At 38.9% G+C, this 17096-nt stretch overlaps 1 long non-coding RNA gene across 8 annotated transcripts in view; it reads right to left on the minus strand.

The window, feature by feature from the left end:
* The window catches only part of LOC147369848 (uncharacterized), a 157157-nt gene that overhangs the window by 13870 nt on the left and 126191 nt on the right, over nucleotides 1-17096 (minus strand). For all 8 annotated transcript variants that reach the window (XR_015168613.1, XR_015168608.1, XR_015168607.1 and 5 more), the window contains exon 3: nucleotides 1997-2147. This is a non-coding gene — a long non-coding RNA (uncharacterized LOC147369848). The remainder of the gene's footprint in view (nucleotides 1-1996; nucleotides 2148-17096) is intronic.

Here is a 17096-nt window from a genome sequence, read left to right on the forward strand (position 1 = left end):
AAGGATGAGATGGTTGTATGACATCACCAACTCAATGGATGTGTGTTTGGGTAAACTCAGAGTTGGTGATGGTGGACAGGGAGGCCTGGCTTGCTGCGGGGTCACAAAGAGTCAGATATGACTGAGTGACTAAACTGAACTGAACTGTATGTAAACCACTTGGGTTTCAGGTCAGTACTTCCAGGTCTTGGGAGGACAATTCATGTCAAAGACTTGGACAGGAAACTAAGATAGATGCCTGGTTTCTGATTCTTAGGTTTTAGACAGAAGGCTTGGTTATAAGGCAAGAGGATAAGAACACAGGCTCTGTATACAAAATAAGAAGCTACAGTAGAGTTAATATTAATATGTGGCGTCTTGGGCCCTTGAGTTAGAATATACCTGCTCTCCAAATGGATGAAAGCTGAATTTACAGTTAAAGAGTAAATGAAATTCATGGCAAGTTTGGTCAAGTGTTCCCAAAGTCTGTCCCTCAGAACAGCAGTACACTAATTTCCTCTTTAAGAGCTTCATTGTCAAATGATTTGGAGGAATACATAGCTTGCACACATAAATGCACTTAGAAGTCTGGCAGTAGATAACAATATTCAATTTTTGTGATCCAGTGTTTCCCAAAACTATTTGATTGCAGGATATTTTTCTCATATAACATCTCAATATTTTCCACAAATGTTCTACAAAATATGTCATTTTATAAAAATGTGTCCAAAAATCTGTGTGGGTGTGTGCATGTTAAGTGAAACTTGGAAAAGACACACTAGGTGGTAGGGGATAAATTGGAAGATTATGAAGCCAGTTACTAAGTTTTCATTCTGTCCTCAGTCAGCTTCTTGTATGATATTAGAAATTAATTCATCATTCAGTTGACTGGGGCTAATTTCTTTCCCTCCCTCTCCCTCTTTATCCCTCTCCCCACCCCCAGCATAGGAAATTAAGGGGAATCGCTTTGCAATAAACAGAGTGAATATATTTTTTCCTGTGCTTTAAAAAAATCTTTGTATGTATGCAAAAGCATCACAGTCCAATTCTATTGGACATCTCTTAAACTATAAGCATTAAAATAATAGACCGAAGACATAATTAAGACATAAGTTATTTATGATTATTGACCTGTTAACTACATGCTAGTTTAAATGTAGAAGTAGAGTTTTCTTTGCAGTGTGTTCATGTTTTATATCATTTACGTTTAATTTTAATAATACAAATGAAAAAAGAAGATGTAATAGAACAATGTTATAGAAAGTAAATTGATTTTATACAGTGATCTAAAGCAGCATTGGCTTTAAACCTGAGGGAGAAAAAAGTAGAATCTGAATATAATGTTATCTAATAGCTCTCACATTGATGGTGATTTAAGGTTTTGCATATGGAATTTGGAGAAGTTTGGTGGTTGATGCTTATAAGTTGAAAATCAGTAAGCCCTGCAGCCCACGTTTATCTGTCTGCTTAGCATAGCAATAATGGTAATCCCCTGGCCAGCCATATTTGACTTGAACCTTTCGACCTATCTTGAACTCTAGTTCAATGTTCATGGTAAACATCACTTAATTACCTTTTCTCTTTTGCTTCAGTTTAGCAGCCAGTATGCCAGATCATATTGTAGAGTTCATTTTGTAGAAAAAGACATTCTCTTATCAGAAATTCATATGACTTTAATTATATAATATCTTAGAAAATTTTTCAGAAACCTTGTCTCTGTTTACTTACTGAATGTTCATTTTATCTTTCTGTAAATCACACATTTATAAGGGCTTCATTCTACTTACATCTCCCTGTCATTTACATATTTGTGTCTGTATACCAAGACATAGAAAATGAATAGTATTTTGGGGCTTAGCAATGTTGTATGACTTTAAAACATAAAAGCATGTTCAGTTGCATAATCTTTTTTTTTCTCTTCATTTCCAATGCCCAGTATAAACAAATTTTAAAAGTCCCATTGAACAGAAAATGTCTTTTTGAGATAATAGCAGGGTAACCTCATTTCTATTGTTACCTTCAGATTCAGCGCTGTCATTGTTTCTTATATGGAAGCAGACTGGATTTCCTCACTTTTCAGTTGCCCAGGTTTTGCAGATGCTTTTTGCTTCATTTTGAACTCAGCTGGGGAAAACACTGCTTTTCCAAGATTCTTTTTTTTCTTGAACCTGTGATAAAAATGAGTCAAGTACACCTGAATAGTGATGCTGTTTATAAAAATAAAGTTAATCAAGGTAGTGTAAGGAATTAGGGGGGGAGGCTAGTAAATGTTAGTGATGAGCACATTTTTCTTCTGATGAGTACATCACCTATTCATTTTACAGACTCAGGAATGCACTGAATCTCAATACCACCACTAAACGGTTTGGCCAAATTACGATGATACCAGTGTGTGTGTGCTAAGTCTCTTTCATGGTGTCTGACTTTTTGTGACCCTACGGACTGCAGCCTGCCCAGCTCCTCTATCCATGGGATTTTCCAAGGCAAGAATATTGGAATGGGTTGCCATTTCCTCCTGCAAGGGATCTTCCTGACCCAGGGGTTGAACCTGCGTCTCTTATGTCTCCTGCATTGGCAGGTGGGTTCTTTACCACTAGGGTCAGCTGGGAAACCCTATTATGATACCCGAATACAAGACAAAGTCTTTACATGTAAAACAAAGTGTTTTTACTCTATCTCATAAAGTGTGATAATCCAGGAGGGACAAGGTATTTATTTCTCCTAAGCAATCCTTTTATCTCCTGCTGGCTCCTCAGTGCGTGTCCACCCTAAGCCGTTTCATCCCTTTTCTCTCCTCTAGGATCTAAGATCTTGTTCTTCTGAGCTTTGGTCCTCCTCCCACGTGCTTGTGGAGGCTGAGTTCATGAGTTTCAGTTTGCAGCTTTGTCCCAACTCAACATTTTGTTGTTTGCACCTCCCTTTCATCTTCCTCTCAGGTCTCAGAGAATTCTTCATCTCTCTTTATGTCGAGAATCAAACCTTCCTTTCTGCCTCAGATTCCATCATGGCCCAGCTCCAGAGGCACTCTGCTACCATTCTAACCCTTCTGGTTTTGAGCTCAAGTTCTCCCTCTTAACTGGAGCAAAAGCTATTGGCTTCAGACACACTTCCACTTTCCCTGCTGTTCTCACACTCATTCTATCTTTGTGGCATGTGAACACTCTTAGAACATATTTCCTGTGAAACTAATCGACAAAGATTCCCTCCTTTATTAATGATGACTTTCTTGCTTGCCCAAAATTCTATTAAGAACTACATATAGGTCCAAGTTATTTTCTGATTCCCAAGTTAACCTCACTCAAGTCTAAAATCTAAGCGCTAGTCACTTCACTCAAGTTAATATTCCCACCATGTCTCAGACATTTCAGTTTTCCATACCTTCTGAGTCAACATACACAGGATGGTTCTATCATGCAAAACATCTAGTTTAGTAATTAAAGATATTAAATTGCCAACTCACTACTGTATCTGGTTTTAACTCTAATTTTAAGATGCTACAGACAGGTAAGCCTTGGTTTCTTCCAGGTTTCTGAACTTCTAGATTTTGTGTGCATATAAATACCATTGAAAGATGACAGAATTTTCTATTTGATACTGTTAAACTTACTCTAAAAGCAATAAAATTTTAGTGGACGTGACGAGGATTCAGACCCCTCTTACCTCTATAACTCAATACCATGTTTCTAAGTACTCTGTCCTTAAGTCTGAATTTATATAATGGTTAGTTCATGTTACAAAAAATTAAAGGGCAGGAATATTTTAAAATGTAGGAGATGCTTTTTGGCATGTTATATACCACTTTTTGAGAAATATTAATTTGAAAAATATATAATTTGAGGATAAAGGTTAGATACAAAAGTTCTTTTATGAAATAAAACTGATTTCTAATATGTTTATAATTATTAACTATTTTTGTGTAACTTCATTATATACATTTATTTATTACAAACTACATCCTTTCAGCAAGATGATACAGGAGCCCTATTTTGACCCCAAAGTTCATCGCCTTTCAGTATTTCTTTACATTGAGGGACTCCCTCAGATTCGTCTCATGCATAATGTATTTTAAATATTTTCAAAAAGAGTATACTTGACCCCAGAATCAATGGAACACCATCTCATGGACAAGAAAATCTTTCATTATGCAGGGAATAGAGTCCTACTGCTATTCTTTGTCCACCCCAAATCTTTGCGCCTACCCTGTTGGCAAAGGCCCCAAAAGGCCCCAAAAGGAACTTCAAAATATGTTTCACATAAGTTCACATGTATTTTTATAAAGTATTCATTTCTTCACTGCTATATCCTACAAAATTCATGAATAATTTATGCTAACGTACATGCAGAATTTTATTTTTTATAGAAGAATCTTTCTGTAAAAAACAGACACTGAAGTGTAATCTTAACTTTTATCAATTACTTCTTAATCTAATCCTTGTCATCTTAGCTGATTTTATTGTGGAATACTTTTTAAAACTTTATCTCAGAATATTTTAACTAGAATAACACTTAAAAGGAATTTATTATTCAAACAGACATATAGTGTCTTCATCTCAAGGGGCAAACTGTTCTCATTATTCACTTTCATCACTTTCCTCTTCTTCCAAGTACTGAGTCTTCATTCTTTGAATTCTATTGTATTTCATAATATGTACTTCATCATTCAGGACTAAAAAATGTAGCTTTACACTGAAGATAGTTATTTCACAGCTGAGTAATGTTTTTCAATAGACCTAATATGTACTTGAGGATGGAATTTACCTTATACATTGATGTCCCTATAAAAATGAGTACATTATTGAGCTCACATAATGTATGTATTTGAACAATGTAATATATTTAACAGAAACAGGTAATGCAACAAATTATAACCAAGTATCCACTTGTACTCCATGAATATCAAATGCTGGACAAATTTCAGCGATATGAGCCACAATGTTTTAACCAAAACAACAGCATAAGTTTGACTTCTATAGAACATGACCTTCATCTGGCAACAAATGAAGATTTTTTTTCGTATTGCCACTTCATGGGAAATAGATGGGGAAACAGTGGAAACAGTATCAGACTTTATTTTTCTGGGCTCCAAAATCACTACAGATGGTGACTGCAGCCATGAAATTAAAAGACGCTTACTCCTTGGAAGGAAAGTTATGACCAACCTAGATAGCATATTCAAAAGCAGAGACATTACTTTGCCAACAAGGTCTGTCTAGTCAAGGCTATGGTTTTTCCTGTGGTCATGTATGGATATGAGAGTTGGACTGTGAAGAAGGCTGAGCGCCGAAGAATTGATGCTTTTGAACTGTGGTGTTGGAGAAGACTCTTGAGAGTCCCTTGGACTGCAAGGAGATCCAACCAGTCCATTCTGAAGGAGATCAGCCCTGGGATTTCTTTGGAAGGAATGATGCTGAAGCTGAAACTCCAGTACTTGGGCTCCCTCATGCGAAGAGTTGACTCATTGGAAAAGACTCTGATGCTGGGAGGGATTGGGGGCAGGAGGAGAAAGGGATGACAGAGGAAGAGATGGCTGGATGGCATCACTGATTCGATGGACGTGAGTCTGAGTGAACTCCGGGAGTTGGTGATGGACAGGGAGGCCTGGCGTGCTGCGATTCATGGAGTCGCAAAGAGTCAGACACGACTGAGCAACTGATCTGACCTGATCTGATTATAGAGCCAAAAGAAAAGAAATAGCTTGACCTAATTCTCCTTGCTTGGAACAGTCACAGTTCTTCTCTTTCATATCTATCTAGGTTTGGGAACCTGGTACTGTTGCATCGTCTGTCATTGTACCTGTCCAGACTCAGGGGTGTGCTAAACCACAAGAGATTCATTCAGGTCAGTGTAGGAGGGGTGGGGAGGACCCATCTGCTGAATGGAAGTAAAACAGAAAGAGACCAGATGGCAGAAGTGATGAGGGTGGAGAGCAGAAAGGAAAATTCCCCAAAGACCTACCAGTGGCATCACTACATCTGCTGAAGGGAAAGTGGCTAAAAAGGGAGTCAGCATGGTTTCAGGACATCTGAGTGAGCTGACTCAGTCAGGGGTTACTCTGCAGGCTTAAATTAAGAGATAGTTAGGAATGGGGAAGTAATGAACAGGAGATGTGGACATTTTGCCTGATTTCTTTTGTGAGATCATGTCTTCATCTTTGGAAACTATAGCTATTTACCAAGAATTTATGTGCTCTGCTCCCAATCATCATAAACACTGTTAAAAAAAAAAAGGGCGGGGGGTTTCTTTAAAAAGGTTCACCAGCACCATCAAAGATCCCCTGCCTTCATTAAAGCCTTTTCCAGCTTGCTACAACTTATGAAAGAAATGAAATAGCGTACTTAGTTTGCCACAGTCAGCAAAAATGAAATGAAAATATTCAGAGATTCTAAAGATATTAAGTGATTATGGGTTTTGCATCATTTACCTGGATAGAATTCACAGGTAACAAACACTTTCTTAGTTATTTTTACATATAAAAATTAGGCACTGAGGTAAAAGGTATCAGATATCATTTAAAATTAAACTATTTAGAACATGTAAAAATAGAACTTTTGATCTCTTTATCACAAGAGATTGCTAACACAAGGCAATTGCTAACATTGATGACCAGTGTGTGCTTTGTTGCTCAGTCATGTCTGACTCTCTGCGACTCCATGGACTATAGCCTGCCACGTATGTCTGTCCATGGTTTTCTCCAGGCAAGAATACTGGAGTGGGTTGCCAGGCCCTCCTCCAGGGGATCTTCCCAACCCAGAGAGAGATCAAACCCACATTGTATGCTGATTCTTCGCTGTCTGAGCCACCATGACCGATAGAGGACAATAAAATAGTTTAAATGTGTATTTTTATATATGTATATATGTGGGAAGGAAGACCATGCCCATAAAAAAAGAGAAGAAAGAGATAAGTCAAAATAATCTCACTGCTCATTCATCCCTAAAATTTGGATTGTGGAAACTTCAATTCAGTTCAGTTCAGTCGTGTCCGACTCTTTGCAACCCCATGAATAGCAGCACACCAGGCCTCCCTGTCCATCACCAACTCCTGGAGTTCACTCAAACTCACGTCCATCGAGTTGGTGATGCCATGCAGCCATCTCATCCTCTGTCGTCCCCTTCTCCTCCTGCCCCCAATCCCTCCCAGCATCAGAGTCTTTTCCAATGAGTCAGTTCTTCGCATCACATGGCCAAAGTATTGGAGCTTCAGCTTCAGCATCAGTCCTTCCAATGAATATTCAGGACTGATTTCTTGAGGATTGACTGGTTTGATCTTGCAGTCCAAGGGACTCTCAAGAGTCTTCTCCAACACCACAGTTCAAAAGCATCAATTCTTCAGCACTTAGCTTTCTTTACAGTCTAACTCTCACATCCATACATGACTACTGGAAAAACCGTAGCTTTAATTAGATGGGCCTTGGTTGGTAAAGTAATATCTCTGCTTTTTAATATGCTGTCTAGGTTTCTCATAACTTTTCTTCCAATGAGCAAGCATCTTTTAATTTCATGGCTGCAGTCACCATCTGCAGTGATTTTGGAGCCCAAAAATATGAAGTCTGTCACTGTTTCCATTGTTTCCCCATCTATTTGCCATGAAGGTATGGGACTGGATGCCGTTATCCTAGTTTTCTGAATATTGAGAGTTTTTCACTCTCCTCTTTCACTTTCATCAAGAGGCTCTTTAGTTCTTCTTCACTTTCTGCCATAAGGGTGGTATCATCTGCATATCTGAGGTTATTGATATTTCTCCCAGCGATCTTGATTCCAGCTTGTGCTTTATCTAGCCCAGCATTTCTCATGATGTACTCTGTATAGAGGTTAAATAAGCAGGGTGACAATATACAGGCTTGACGTACTCCTTTCCAGATTTGGAACCAGTCTGTTGTTCCATGTCCAGTTCTAACTGTTGCTTCTTGATGTCCATACAGATTTCTCAGGAGGCAGGTAAAGTGGTCTGGTATTCACATCTCTTGAAGAATTTTCCACAGTTTGTTGTGATCCACAAAATCAAAGGCTTTGGTGTACTCAATAAAGCAGGAATAGATGTTTTTCTGGAATTCTTGATTTTTGGATGATCAACAATTGTTGACAATTTGATCTCTGGTTCCTTTTCTAAATCCAGCTTGAACATCTGCAAGTTTTTGGTTCACATACTGTTGAGGCCTGGCTTGGAGAATTTTGAGCATTATTCTACTAGCATGTGAGATGAGTGCAATTGTGCGGTAGTTTGAACATTCTTTGACATTGCCTTTCTTTGGGATTGGATTGAAAACTGACCTTTTCCAGTCCTGTGGCCACTGCTGAGTTCTCCAAATTTGCTGTCACATTAACTATAGCACTTTCACAGCATCATCTTTCAGGATTTGAAATAGTTCAATTGGAATTCCATCACCTCCACTAGCTTTGTTCGTAGTGATGCTTCCCAAGGCCCACTTGACTTCACATTCCAGGATGTCTGGCTCTAGGTGAGTGATCACTCCATCATGATGATCTTGGTTGTGAAGATCTTTTTTGTATAGCTCTTCTGTGTATTCTTGCCACCTCTTCTAATATCTTCTGCTTCTGTTAGGTCCATACCATTTCTGTCCTTTATCGAGCCCATTTTTGCATGAAATGTTTTCTTGGTATCTCTAATTTTCTTGAAGAGATCTCTAGTCTTTCCCATTCTATTATTTTCCTCTATTTCTTTGCATTGATCACTGAGGAAGGCTTTCTTATCCCTCCTTGCTATTCTTTGGAACTCTGCATTCAAATGGGTGTATCTTTCCTTTTCTTCTTTGTCTTCCTCATCTTTTCTTTTCTCAGCTATTTGTAAGGTCTCCTCAGACAACCATTTTGCCTTGTTGCATTCATTTTTCTTGGGGATGGTCTTGATCACTGACTCATATACCAAGTCACGAACCTCTGTCCATAGTTCTTCAGGCACTCTGTCTATCAGATCTAATCCCTTGAATCTATTTGTTACTTCCACTGTATAATCGTAAGGGATTTGATTTAGGTCATACTTGAATGGTCTAGTGGTTTTCCCTACTTTCTTCAATTTAAGTCTGAATTTGGCAATAAGGAGTTCATGATCTGAGCCACAGTCAGCGCTTGGTCTTGTTTTTGCTGACTGTATAGAGCTTCTCCTTCTTTAGCTGCAAAGAATATAATCAATGTGATTTCGGTATTTACCATCTGGTGATGTCCATGTGTAGAGTCTTGTGTTGTTGGAAGAAGGTGTTTGCTATGACCAGTGCATTTTCTTGGCAAAGCTCTGTTAGCCTTTGCCCTGCTTCATTTTGTACTCCAAGGCCAAATTTGCCTGTTACTCCAGGTATCTCTTGACTTCCTACTTTTGCATTCCAATCCCCAACAATGAAAAGGACATCTTTTTTGGGTGTTATTTCTAAATGGTCTTGTAGGTCTTCATAGAACTGTTCAATGTCAACTTCTTAAGCATTACTGGTTGGGACTTAGACTTGGATTACTGTGATATTGAATGGTTTGCCTTGGAAACGAACAGAGATCATTCTGTCGTTTTTGAGACTGCATCCTTATCACACAGTTGCCTGCTAAACACACCCTTGACACATCCCTGCCACCAGAGGGACAAGACCCAGCTCCACCTATCAGTGGGCTGGAACCAGTCCCTCCCACAGGGAAGCCTGCACAGCCTCTTAGACCAGCCTCATCCACCAGAGGGCAGAGAGCAGAAACAAGAAGTCACTTGAATGTCTAGACAATAACTCTGCTGCTGCTGCTGCTGCTGCTGCTAAGTCGCTTCAGTTGTGTCTGACTCTGTGCGACCCCATAGACAGCAGCCCATCAGGCTCCCCTGTCCCTGGGATTCTCCAGGCAAGAACACTGGAGTGGGTTGCCATTTCTTTCTCCAATGCATGAAAGTGAAAAGTGAAAGTGAAGTCGCTCAGTCCTGTCGGACTCTTAGCAACCCCATGGACCGCAGGCCACCAGGGTCCTCTGTCCATGGGATTTTCCAGGCAAGAGTACTGGAGTGGGGTGCCATTGTCTTCTCTGAGACAATAACACTAAAAAATCAGAAAAGAGAACAAAACATACCATTTATCATCACACCAAAGAGAATAAAATACCTAGGAATAAACCTAACTAGGAGGCAAAAGACCTGTATTCCAAAACTGTAAGATGCTGATTAGAGAAATCAAAGATTATGCAAACACATGGAAAGATATATCATGTTCTTGGATTAGAAGAATCATTATTTTCAAAATGACTATCGTACCAAGGTAATCTATAGATTAACGCAATCCCTATTAAATTACTGATGGCATTTTTCACAAAACTAGAACAAAATTCTTAAAATTTGGGTGGAGACACAAAAGACCCTAAGAATTCAAAGGAATCTTGAGAAAGAAAACACAGAACTGGAGGAATGGACATCGATATGTATTCAGATGGACAAAAGGCACATGGAAAGTTACTTAACATCACTACTTCTTAGAGAAATGCAAATCAAAACTACAATAAGGTATCAATCACCTCACACCAGTCAGAATGACCATCATCAAAAAGTCTACAAATGGTAAATGCTAGAGAGGGTTTGGAGAAAAAGGAACCCTCCTACCCTGTTCATGGGCATGAAAATTGTTATAGCCATTATGAAGAACAGTATAGATGTCCCTCAAAATCTAAAACTAGAGCTGTCATATGATCCAGCAATCCTGCTGACACACATATATCCAGAGAAAACCATATGTCAAAAAAAAAATACATGCACTACAGTGATCACTGCAGCACTATTTCCAATAGCCCAAGCATGGAAGCAGTCTAAATATCCACTAACAGAAGAACTGGGTAAGGAGGTGTGCTACATACATACAGTGGGAGGTTAGCCACAAAAAAATGAAATAATGCCATTTGCAGCAACATGAATGAACCTGGAGATCATCATACTAAGTGAAGTAAGTCAGGCAGAAAAAGACAAGTATCATATGATATTGCTACTGCTGCTGCTGCTAAGTTGCTTCAGTTGTGTCCGACTCTGTGCGACCCCATAGACGGCAGCCCATCAGGCTCTGCCGTCCCTGGGATTCTCCAGGCAAGAACACTGGAGTGGGTTGCCATTTCCTTCTCCAATGCATGAAAGTGAAAAGTGAAAGGGAAGTCACTCAGTCGTGTCTGACTCTTAGCAACCCCATGGAGTGCAGCCTACCAGGCTCCTCCATCTATGGGATTTTGCAGGCAAGAGTACTGGAGTGGGGTGTCATTGCCTTCTCTGATCATATGATATTACTTATATGTAAAATCTAAAAAAAAATGATACAAATGAATTTATTTCTAAAACAGAAACAGACTCACAGACTTACAGAATGCATTTATGCTTACCAAGAGTAAGGGTAGATTGAGGGATAGATTGGGAGTTTGGGCTAGACATATACACACTGCTATATGTAAAACAGTTAGCCAACAAGGACCTAATGTATAGCACAGGGAACTCTGCTCAATATTCTGAAATAAACTAAATGGGAAAAGAACTTGAAAAATAGATACATGTATATGAATAACTGAATTATTCTGCTGTACACCAGAAACTTATATAACATTGTCAATCAACTATATTACAATATTTTAAAAGTTTTTTAAAATTCACGTGTATATTAATTTTGTTGTTTGGCTGCTAAGTCCAACTCTTTTTGCAACTCCTTGGGTTCTAGCCTGCCAGGCTCCTCTGTCCCTGAGATTTCCCAGGTAAGAATACTGGAATGACTTGCCATTTCCTTCTCCAGGGGATCTTCACCACCCAGGGATCAAACCTGTGTCTCCTGTTTGTCAGGCAGATTCTTTACCACTGAGCTGCCTGGGAAGCCTGCATATTAATTTAGTCAATATTTACTATCATGATCATAGTCATACAATAAATAATCTATGCAATGAAAATAAAAAATTCTAAACTAAAGACACGTATGAGGACTTAAGTTATTGAGAACCTCAGCTTTCTGTTTCATAAATATATTACAAAATATAATGTACCTGAAAGACTAAAACTACTAAAGAGCCAGTCACAGAAATACATAAATAGGAAAGAACTATCTTTGTTTAGCAAAAGAGTTCAGAAAAATAAACATCTCATACGCTTGACCAGAAAACACTAGATTTGAGGCAAAAGACGGCAATAACTCAAATGTTTTAAGTAATAAAGAAAGAGGGGTTTTGAGTTTCCTAAGTCAGTCCTTCAGAGAGGGGTAAAGGATCCAGGGAAAGGGAAAACAGAATGAGAATACCTAGTCCTACTTGGAATATGACAACTGAGAAATTTTTGAAGGTAGAAATGATTGAGGACTTTTAAAATCAGAAAATCTGTTTTTTCAATTTTAAGTTACCTGCATGGTAAAACAACCCTCCCTTGACTCTGCCTTTATTACTCTAAATGAGTGTTTCCCAAAGGGCATTTCTGTGACCAGCAGACCCAGCAATATGCAAAACCCTGTTAGAAATGACAGTTCTCAAGAACCACCCTGAACCTACTGAATCTGAAATTCTGGGCATAGGGTTCAGGAATCTGGATTTAGCAAGCTCACCAGAGGATTATAATGTGTGCTCAAGCTTCAGAACATCTGCCCTAAACTTAGTCAAAGTCTGCTATTAATATTTCCTCGGCCTTGTGTGGTACTTCAGGAAATGAAGAAACTGAGTCACAGTCCATCAGAGGTGTCATAGCAAGAAGTGAGATGCAAAGTAAAGGAAAAAGAATTCACCCAGGATCAGGGAAAGAGCCGACAGCAATGAGGTGTTCAAGTCAATGATATGTGTCACTTTCCAAACGTATTGTGAGGCACACTGAGTTTACCAGATTCTGTGTGACAGGGATTTGAGATAAGTTTATAAGTCTTAAATGATGGATTGACTAATGATATCACTCTAATATAAAAGCTTTTTTTGCTTTTGTCTCAATTGCAGAGATAGACACAACACTTACTTCAGGTTGAACCCAAGAACTTTGTTGTTGCTTAGTCGCTAAATCATATCTGACTCTTGAGACGCTATGGAATATAGCCCATCAGGCTCCTCTCTCCGTGGAATGCTCCAGGTAATAATACTGGAGAGGATTACCATTTCCTCCTCCAGGGGATCTTCCCTACGCAGAGACTGAGCCAGCATCTTCTGCATTGGCAGGCTGGTTCTTTACCACTGAGCCACCAGGGAAGTCCTCACCCAAAAACTTACTTTATGTTTCCTGCATGCTTTACTCTATTGTCTATTGACTCTGCTGTTGGACAGACCGACACTTATTAGTCAGAATCCACACTGTCTTCATATGGAGAATCAAATGACAGAAAATACAGTTCAACCTGAGCCCTGCTCCCCTTCTCAATCCATGATAGCTGGAAAAGCTAAACTCGACCCCTCCTTCCTTTCTCTTACTGCCTCCTACACACCCACTCATTGTCAGCGTAGGCTCATGACCCTGGTATAGATAGTAAGAAATCCTTTTTGCAAGTGGTAGTGTGTGTCTCAGATAAACTATCTCCTCACAATGCCAAAATGGCAACCATGAGCTCTAGGCATTATACTCATAGCTCTGAATTGCCACAAAAAACTTTATTCCCACAAATAGTTAAAATGAAACTCTAAACACAGCTACACTGTGGGGACCATTTCCAAATTAGAGGTAGAACTTAGAAGCCAGAGTTGTTCTTTACTGGGCCACTGTATTGCTTCTTCCCCTTTCTTACCTCTTGTTATTCAGTCGCTCAGTCGTGTCTGACTCTGCGACCTCATGGACTGAAGCACACCAGGCTCCTCTGTCCTCCACTATCTCCTGTTTGCTAAAATTCATGTCCACTGAGTCAGTGATGCTATCCAGCCATCTCATCCTCTGCCCTCCTCTTTTTGCTTTCTTACCTCGATCAACACTTACAAATAGATCTAAGCAAATACAAAGCTTTCCATCCCAATCATCCATGGAAGAACAACTCTGACTTACTGTGCTTCAGCCACACCTGAAGTTAGAACTCTCATAGAACATTCTAGTTTTTTGAATTAAAAAAATCCTTATTACTTAAGCCAGTTCAAGTTGTATCTTCCAGTATACTCTTATATAAAAGAAATCCAACCAATATATGTGTGAGAAAAGAACAGCAAAACCCTTGACAGGTTGATCAGTAAAACATCTAACATTGGGCTCTGAGAAATGTGGGAAGAATGCTTTATTCAAAATAGGCTGTGTGGATGAAAAGTTATAGGTTTTGAGCACAGATTTCTGTGTTTGTTCATTAGGGATTCTTGAACACACTGCCTACACTGGCATGCCCATTATTGGGCTAAGTGGGAAACATCAGTCTCCCAAAAATCAATACATTCTCTTAAGTTTCTGCAGGCCAGATCCTTAGCTGATGCATTATACTTTGTTTCCAATAGCTTAGAATCACAGGTGTGGAAAAGGGAATCCTAGTGTTGGTAACCATTGCAAAGTTGTCTGTGTCTCCACCCATTTTTGCTGATTTTCACTGTTGCTGTGCACAATGATAACTGCTTTTACCAAATAACTGCAGCTTTCCACCTACAGGCTTTATCTGGCATCCTGAGCTCAATCACGAGAAAAGATTAAAGGGTTAGGGAATCAAGAAGCAATCCTCAAGCAATGATAGAAAGGAACAAGAGGATAAATGCCCCCAATTCTGCACTGTTGTAGTGACAGTTCTGAAGCACTTCTATTCCATCTCCCTGAGGTCCCCAACAGGCTTTAGCCTCAGTCATCAATAACACAGTAACTAATTCATCCGTTTTTGGCCTTAATTCCCTTTCATATCTCATGGTCTCAGTTCTTATTTTCCTACCACTGCTCCTAAAATCACCTCCCAAAAAATTTCTTACTCTCAAATCCTTGCCCCTGAGTCTGATTCTATTATTATGTGGGTAACCAAAGTAGATGAATATATGGAAACAGAAAAAGTAACAGGTGCCATCACAGGAGACACAACAAAGTTTATGGTAAGAGAAGCCTGAAGACAATTTAAGTGAAGCTGGAAAGTTCAGAAGCTAGTCCTCACACGAAAAGCTATGTCTTTTAAGTAAAAATACCTACTTAAGATACCTTCAGTGAACAGACACCCAAATATGCAACCACTCACACTTTATTTTCTTATTCATATTCTGTCTTATTCCATAGTTCTAGAATTTGGTCTCAGTTAAAGAAACTGACTTTAATTCATTTAAAGAACTGATGCTGAAACTGAAGCTTCAATACTTTGGCCACCTGATGTGAAGCACTGACTCACTGGAAAATGAGTCAATGATTCTGGGGAGATAAAAGGCAGGAGGAGAAGGGGATGACAGAGGATGAGATGGTTGGATGGCATCACCGACTCAATGGACATGAGTTTGAACAAACCCCAGGAGATGGTGAAGGACAGGGAAGCCTGGTGTGCTGCAGTCTAGGGGGTCGCAAAGAGTTGGGCACAACTGAGCCACTAAACAACAACAAAGAAACTGACAAAGGCAGCTTGTATTTTTGCAAACTGTCCAATAATATTATCTGTAGTAGAAGGATATACATTTTCCAGGAGATAATAGTCAAAGAGTTTCAATAAACTTAGGCCAACTTTGCTGTCAAGAATCTGGAAAAACCTCAGCCTGAAGTTTAATAACTTGTAAACCATAATGTCTTTCCAGTAATCAGTTTTGCTGGGTAACTTTCTGCTATAGGACTCACAAGAGCAATGCATGCTAAGTTCTCAATTTTTAGGAAGTTGGTAAGAAAATCCCAGATGAGTAAAAGAGCCCCAAAATATCTATGTTTGAAATAAGCAGAAATTTGAATACTTGTCCTCAGGAATAATAGGCTAAATCCTAGATGGGAAACATTCACCATAGAATAATAATAATACTAGCAATAGGAAAAAAAAAAAAAAACAAGAACATACTGCCTAAAGGAAAAGATTATATTTATTGGTCAACAAGACATTAACTGAAAAATGCTCCTCTACCCTATCCCCTGCCGATAGTGTGTTCATATTTTACTTTAATTTCAAAAGAAGAATATATATCATATCTTCTGCCACCTACAAAAAACAAACAGTAATAAAACCTAATTTCAACAGCCAATGACTATTACACTTTCCACTTTGAAATTACATTACATTCTGTTTTTTTTTTTTTTTTTTTTTACTCTCTGCTCTTTTAAGTTGACACGTTGATTTGAAATTCAATGAAAATCTCATTAAAAAATATGGAGGCAATCCAGAGAGGGAGGAGAGAATGACCTGTGGGTGGTCTTGACTATGCTGGATATGATGCTGATGTAGATTCATTCTTTCTAAACAAAGCTGCCCTGATCTGTAATTTATGTTCATCGTTATTCCTGGGGCTTGGATGACACATCTGTCCCGTAAAAACAGGAAACTCTTAAGCTCCCAGGGTCTTGTGTGATGTCCTTTAGTGATCTGCAATCAAGTCTCAGTACTTGACTTAGTGATTGCCATCCCCCCACCCCTACCCCCCAACCCCAGGGTGATCCTCGTCAAGGCTCCAAACTGAAACCTTGCAATCTTATGGCGCCTGCATTGAAAACACAGTGTGTGTCTAATAGGTTGGTTGGATCAGTCTTGTTCCATAGCATGGAATGTGTGTACGCATGATAAAAAAAAGATGAAAGAACTCCAATCTAAGTTGGAAATAAATATGCAGAGGGACATATTTCACCTAATTCTTACAGCTCTATGGGAAAGTAAACGGTAACTATTTTTTTCACTTTCATAAATGTTAAGGTAGCACTGCTGTTAACTCAATGCAACACACACACACACACACACACACCTGGAAGATTTTAATCCAAAACTAAATCCTTTAAGGGGGAAGGAGAAGAGATTGTATTAAAGTATAGATAAAAAAAATTAAGTTTGTTCAAAAGAAGGACAATCACAAACTATCATAAATTAGCTCTCTTTTGAAGGACAAGAGGCATACGAAGTTGTAGGTCGTCTTATGCATTTCTTCATTATTGAATTTATATTCTTCAAGATTGGGCAATTTATACTCAGGGAGTGTTCTTGATCTTTTATTCAAAAGAAATTGAAATCTTTTTCCATTTTAGAAGTGGAGAAAATGAGTCATAAAATGTACTGTTCCCAGACCATTATCCATCCAGGAAGAATTCAAACAAGTTAT

The sequence above is a fragment of the Bos grunniens genome, chromosome 7, assembly GCF_055505025.1.
Source record: "Bos grunniens cultivar Pamir isolate PY7600 chromosome 7, Bosgru_T2T1.0, whole genome shotgun sequence".
In the NCBI taxonomy this organism is placed as follows: domain Eukaryota; kingdom Metazoa; phylum Chordata; class Mammalia; order Artiodactyla; family Bovidae; genus Bos; species Bos grunniens.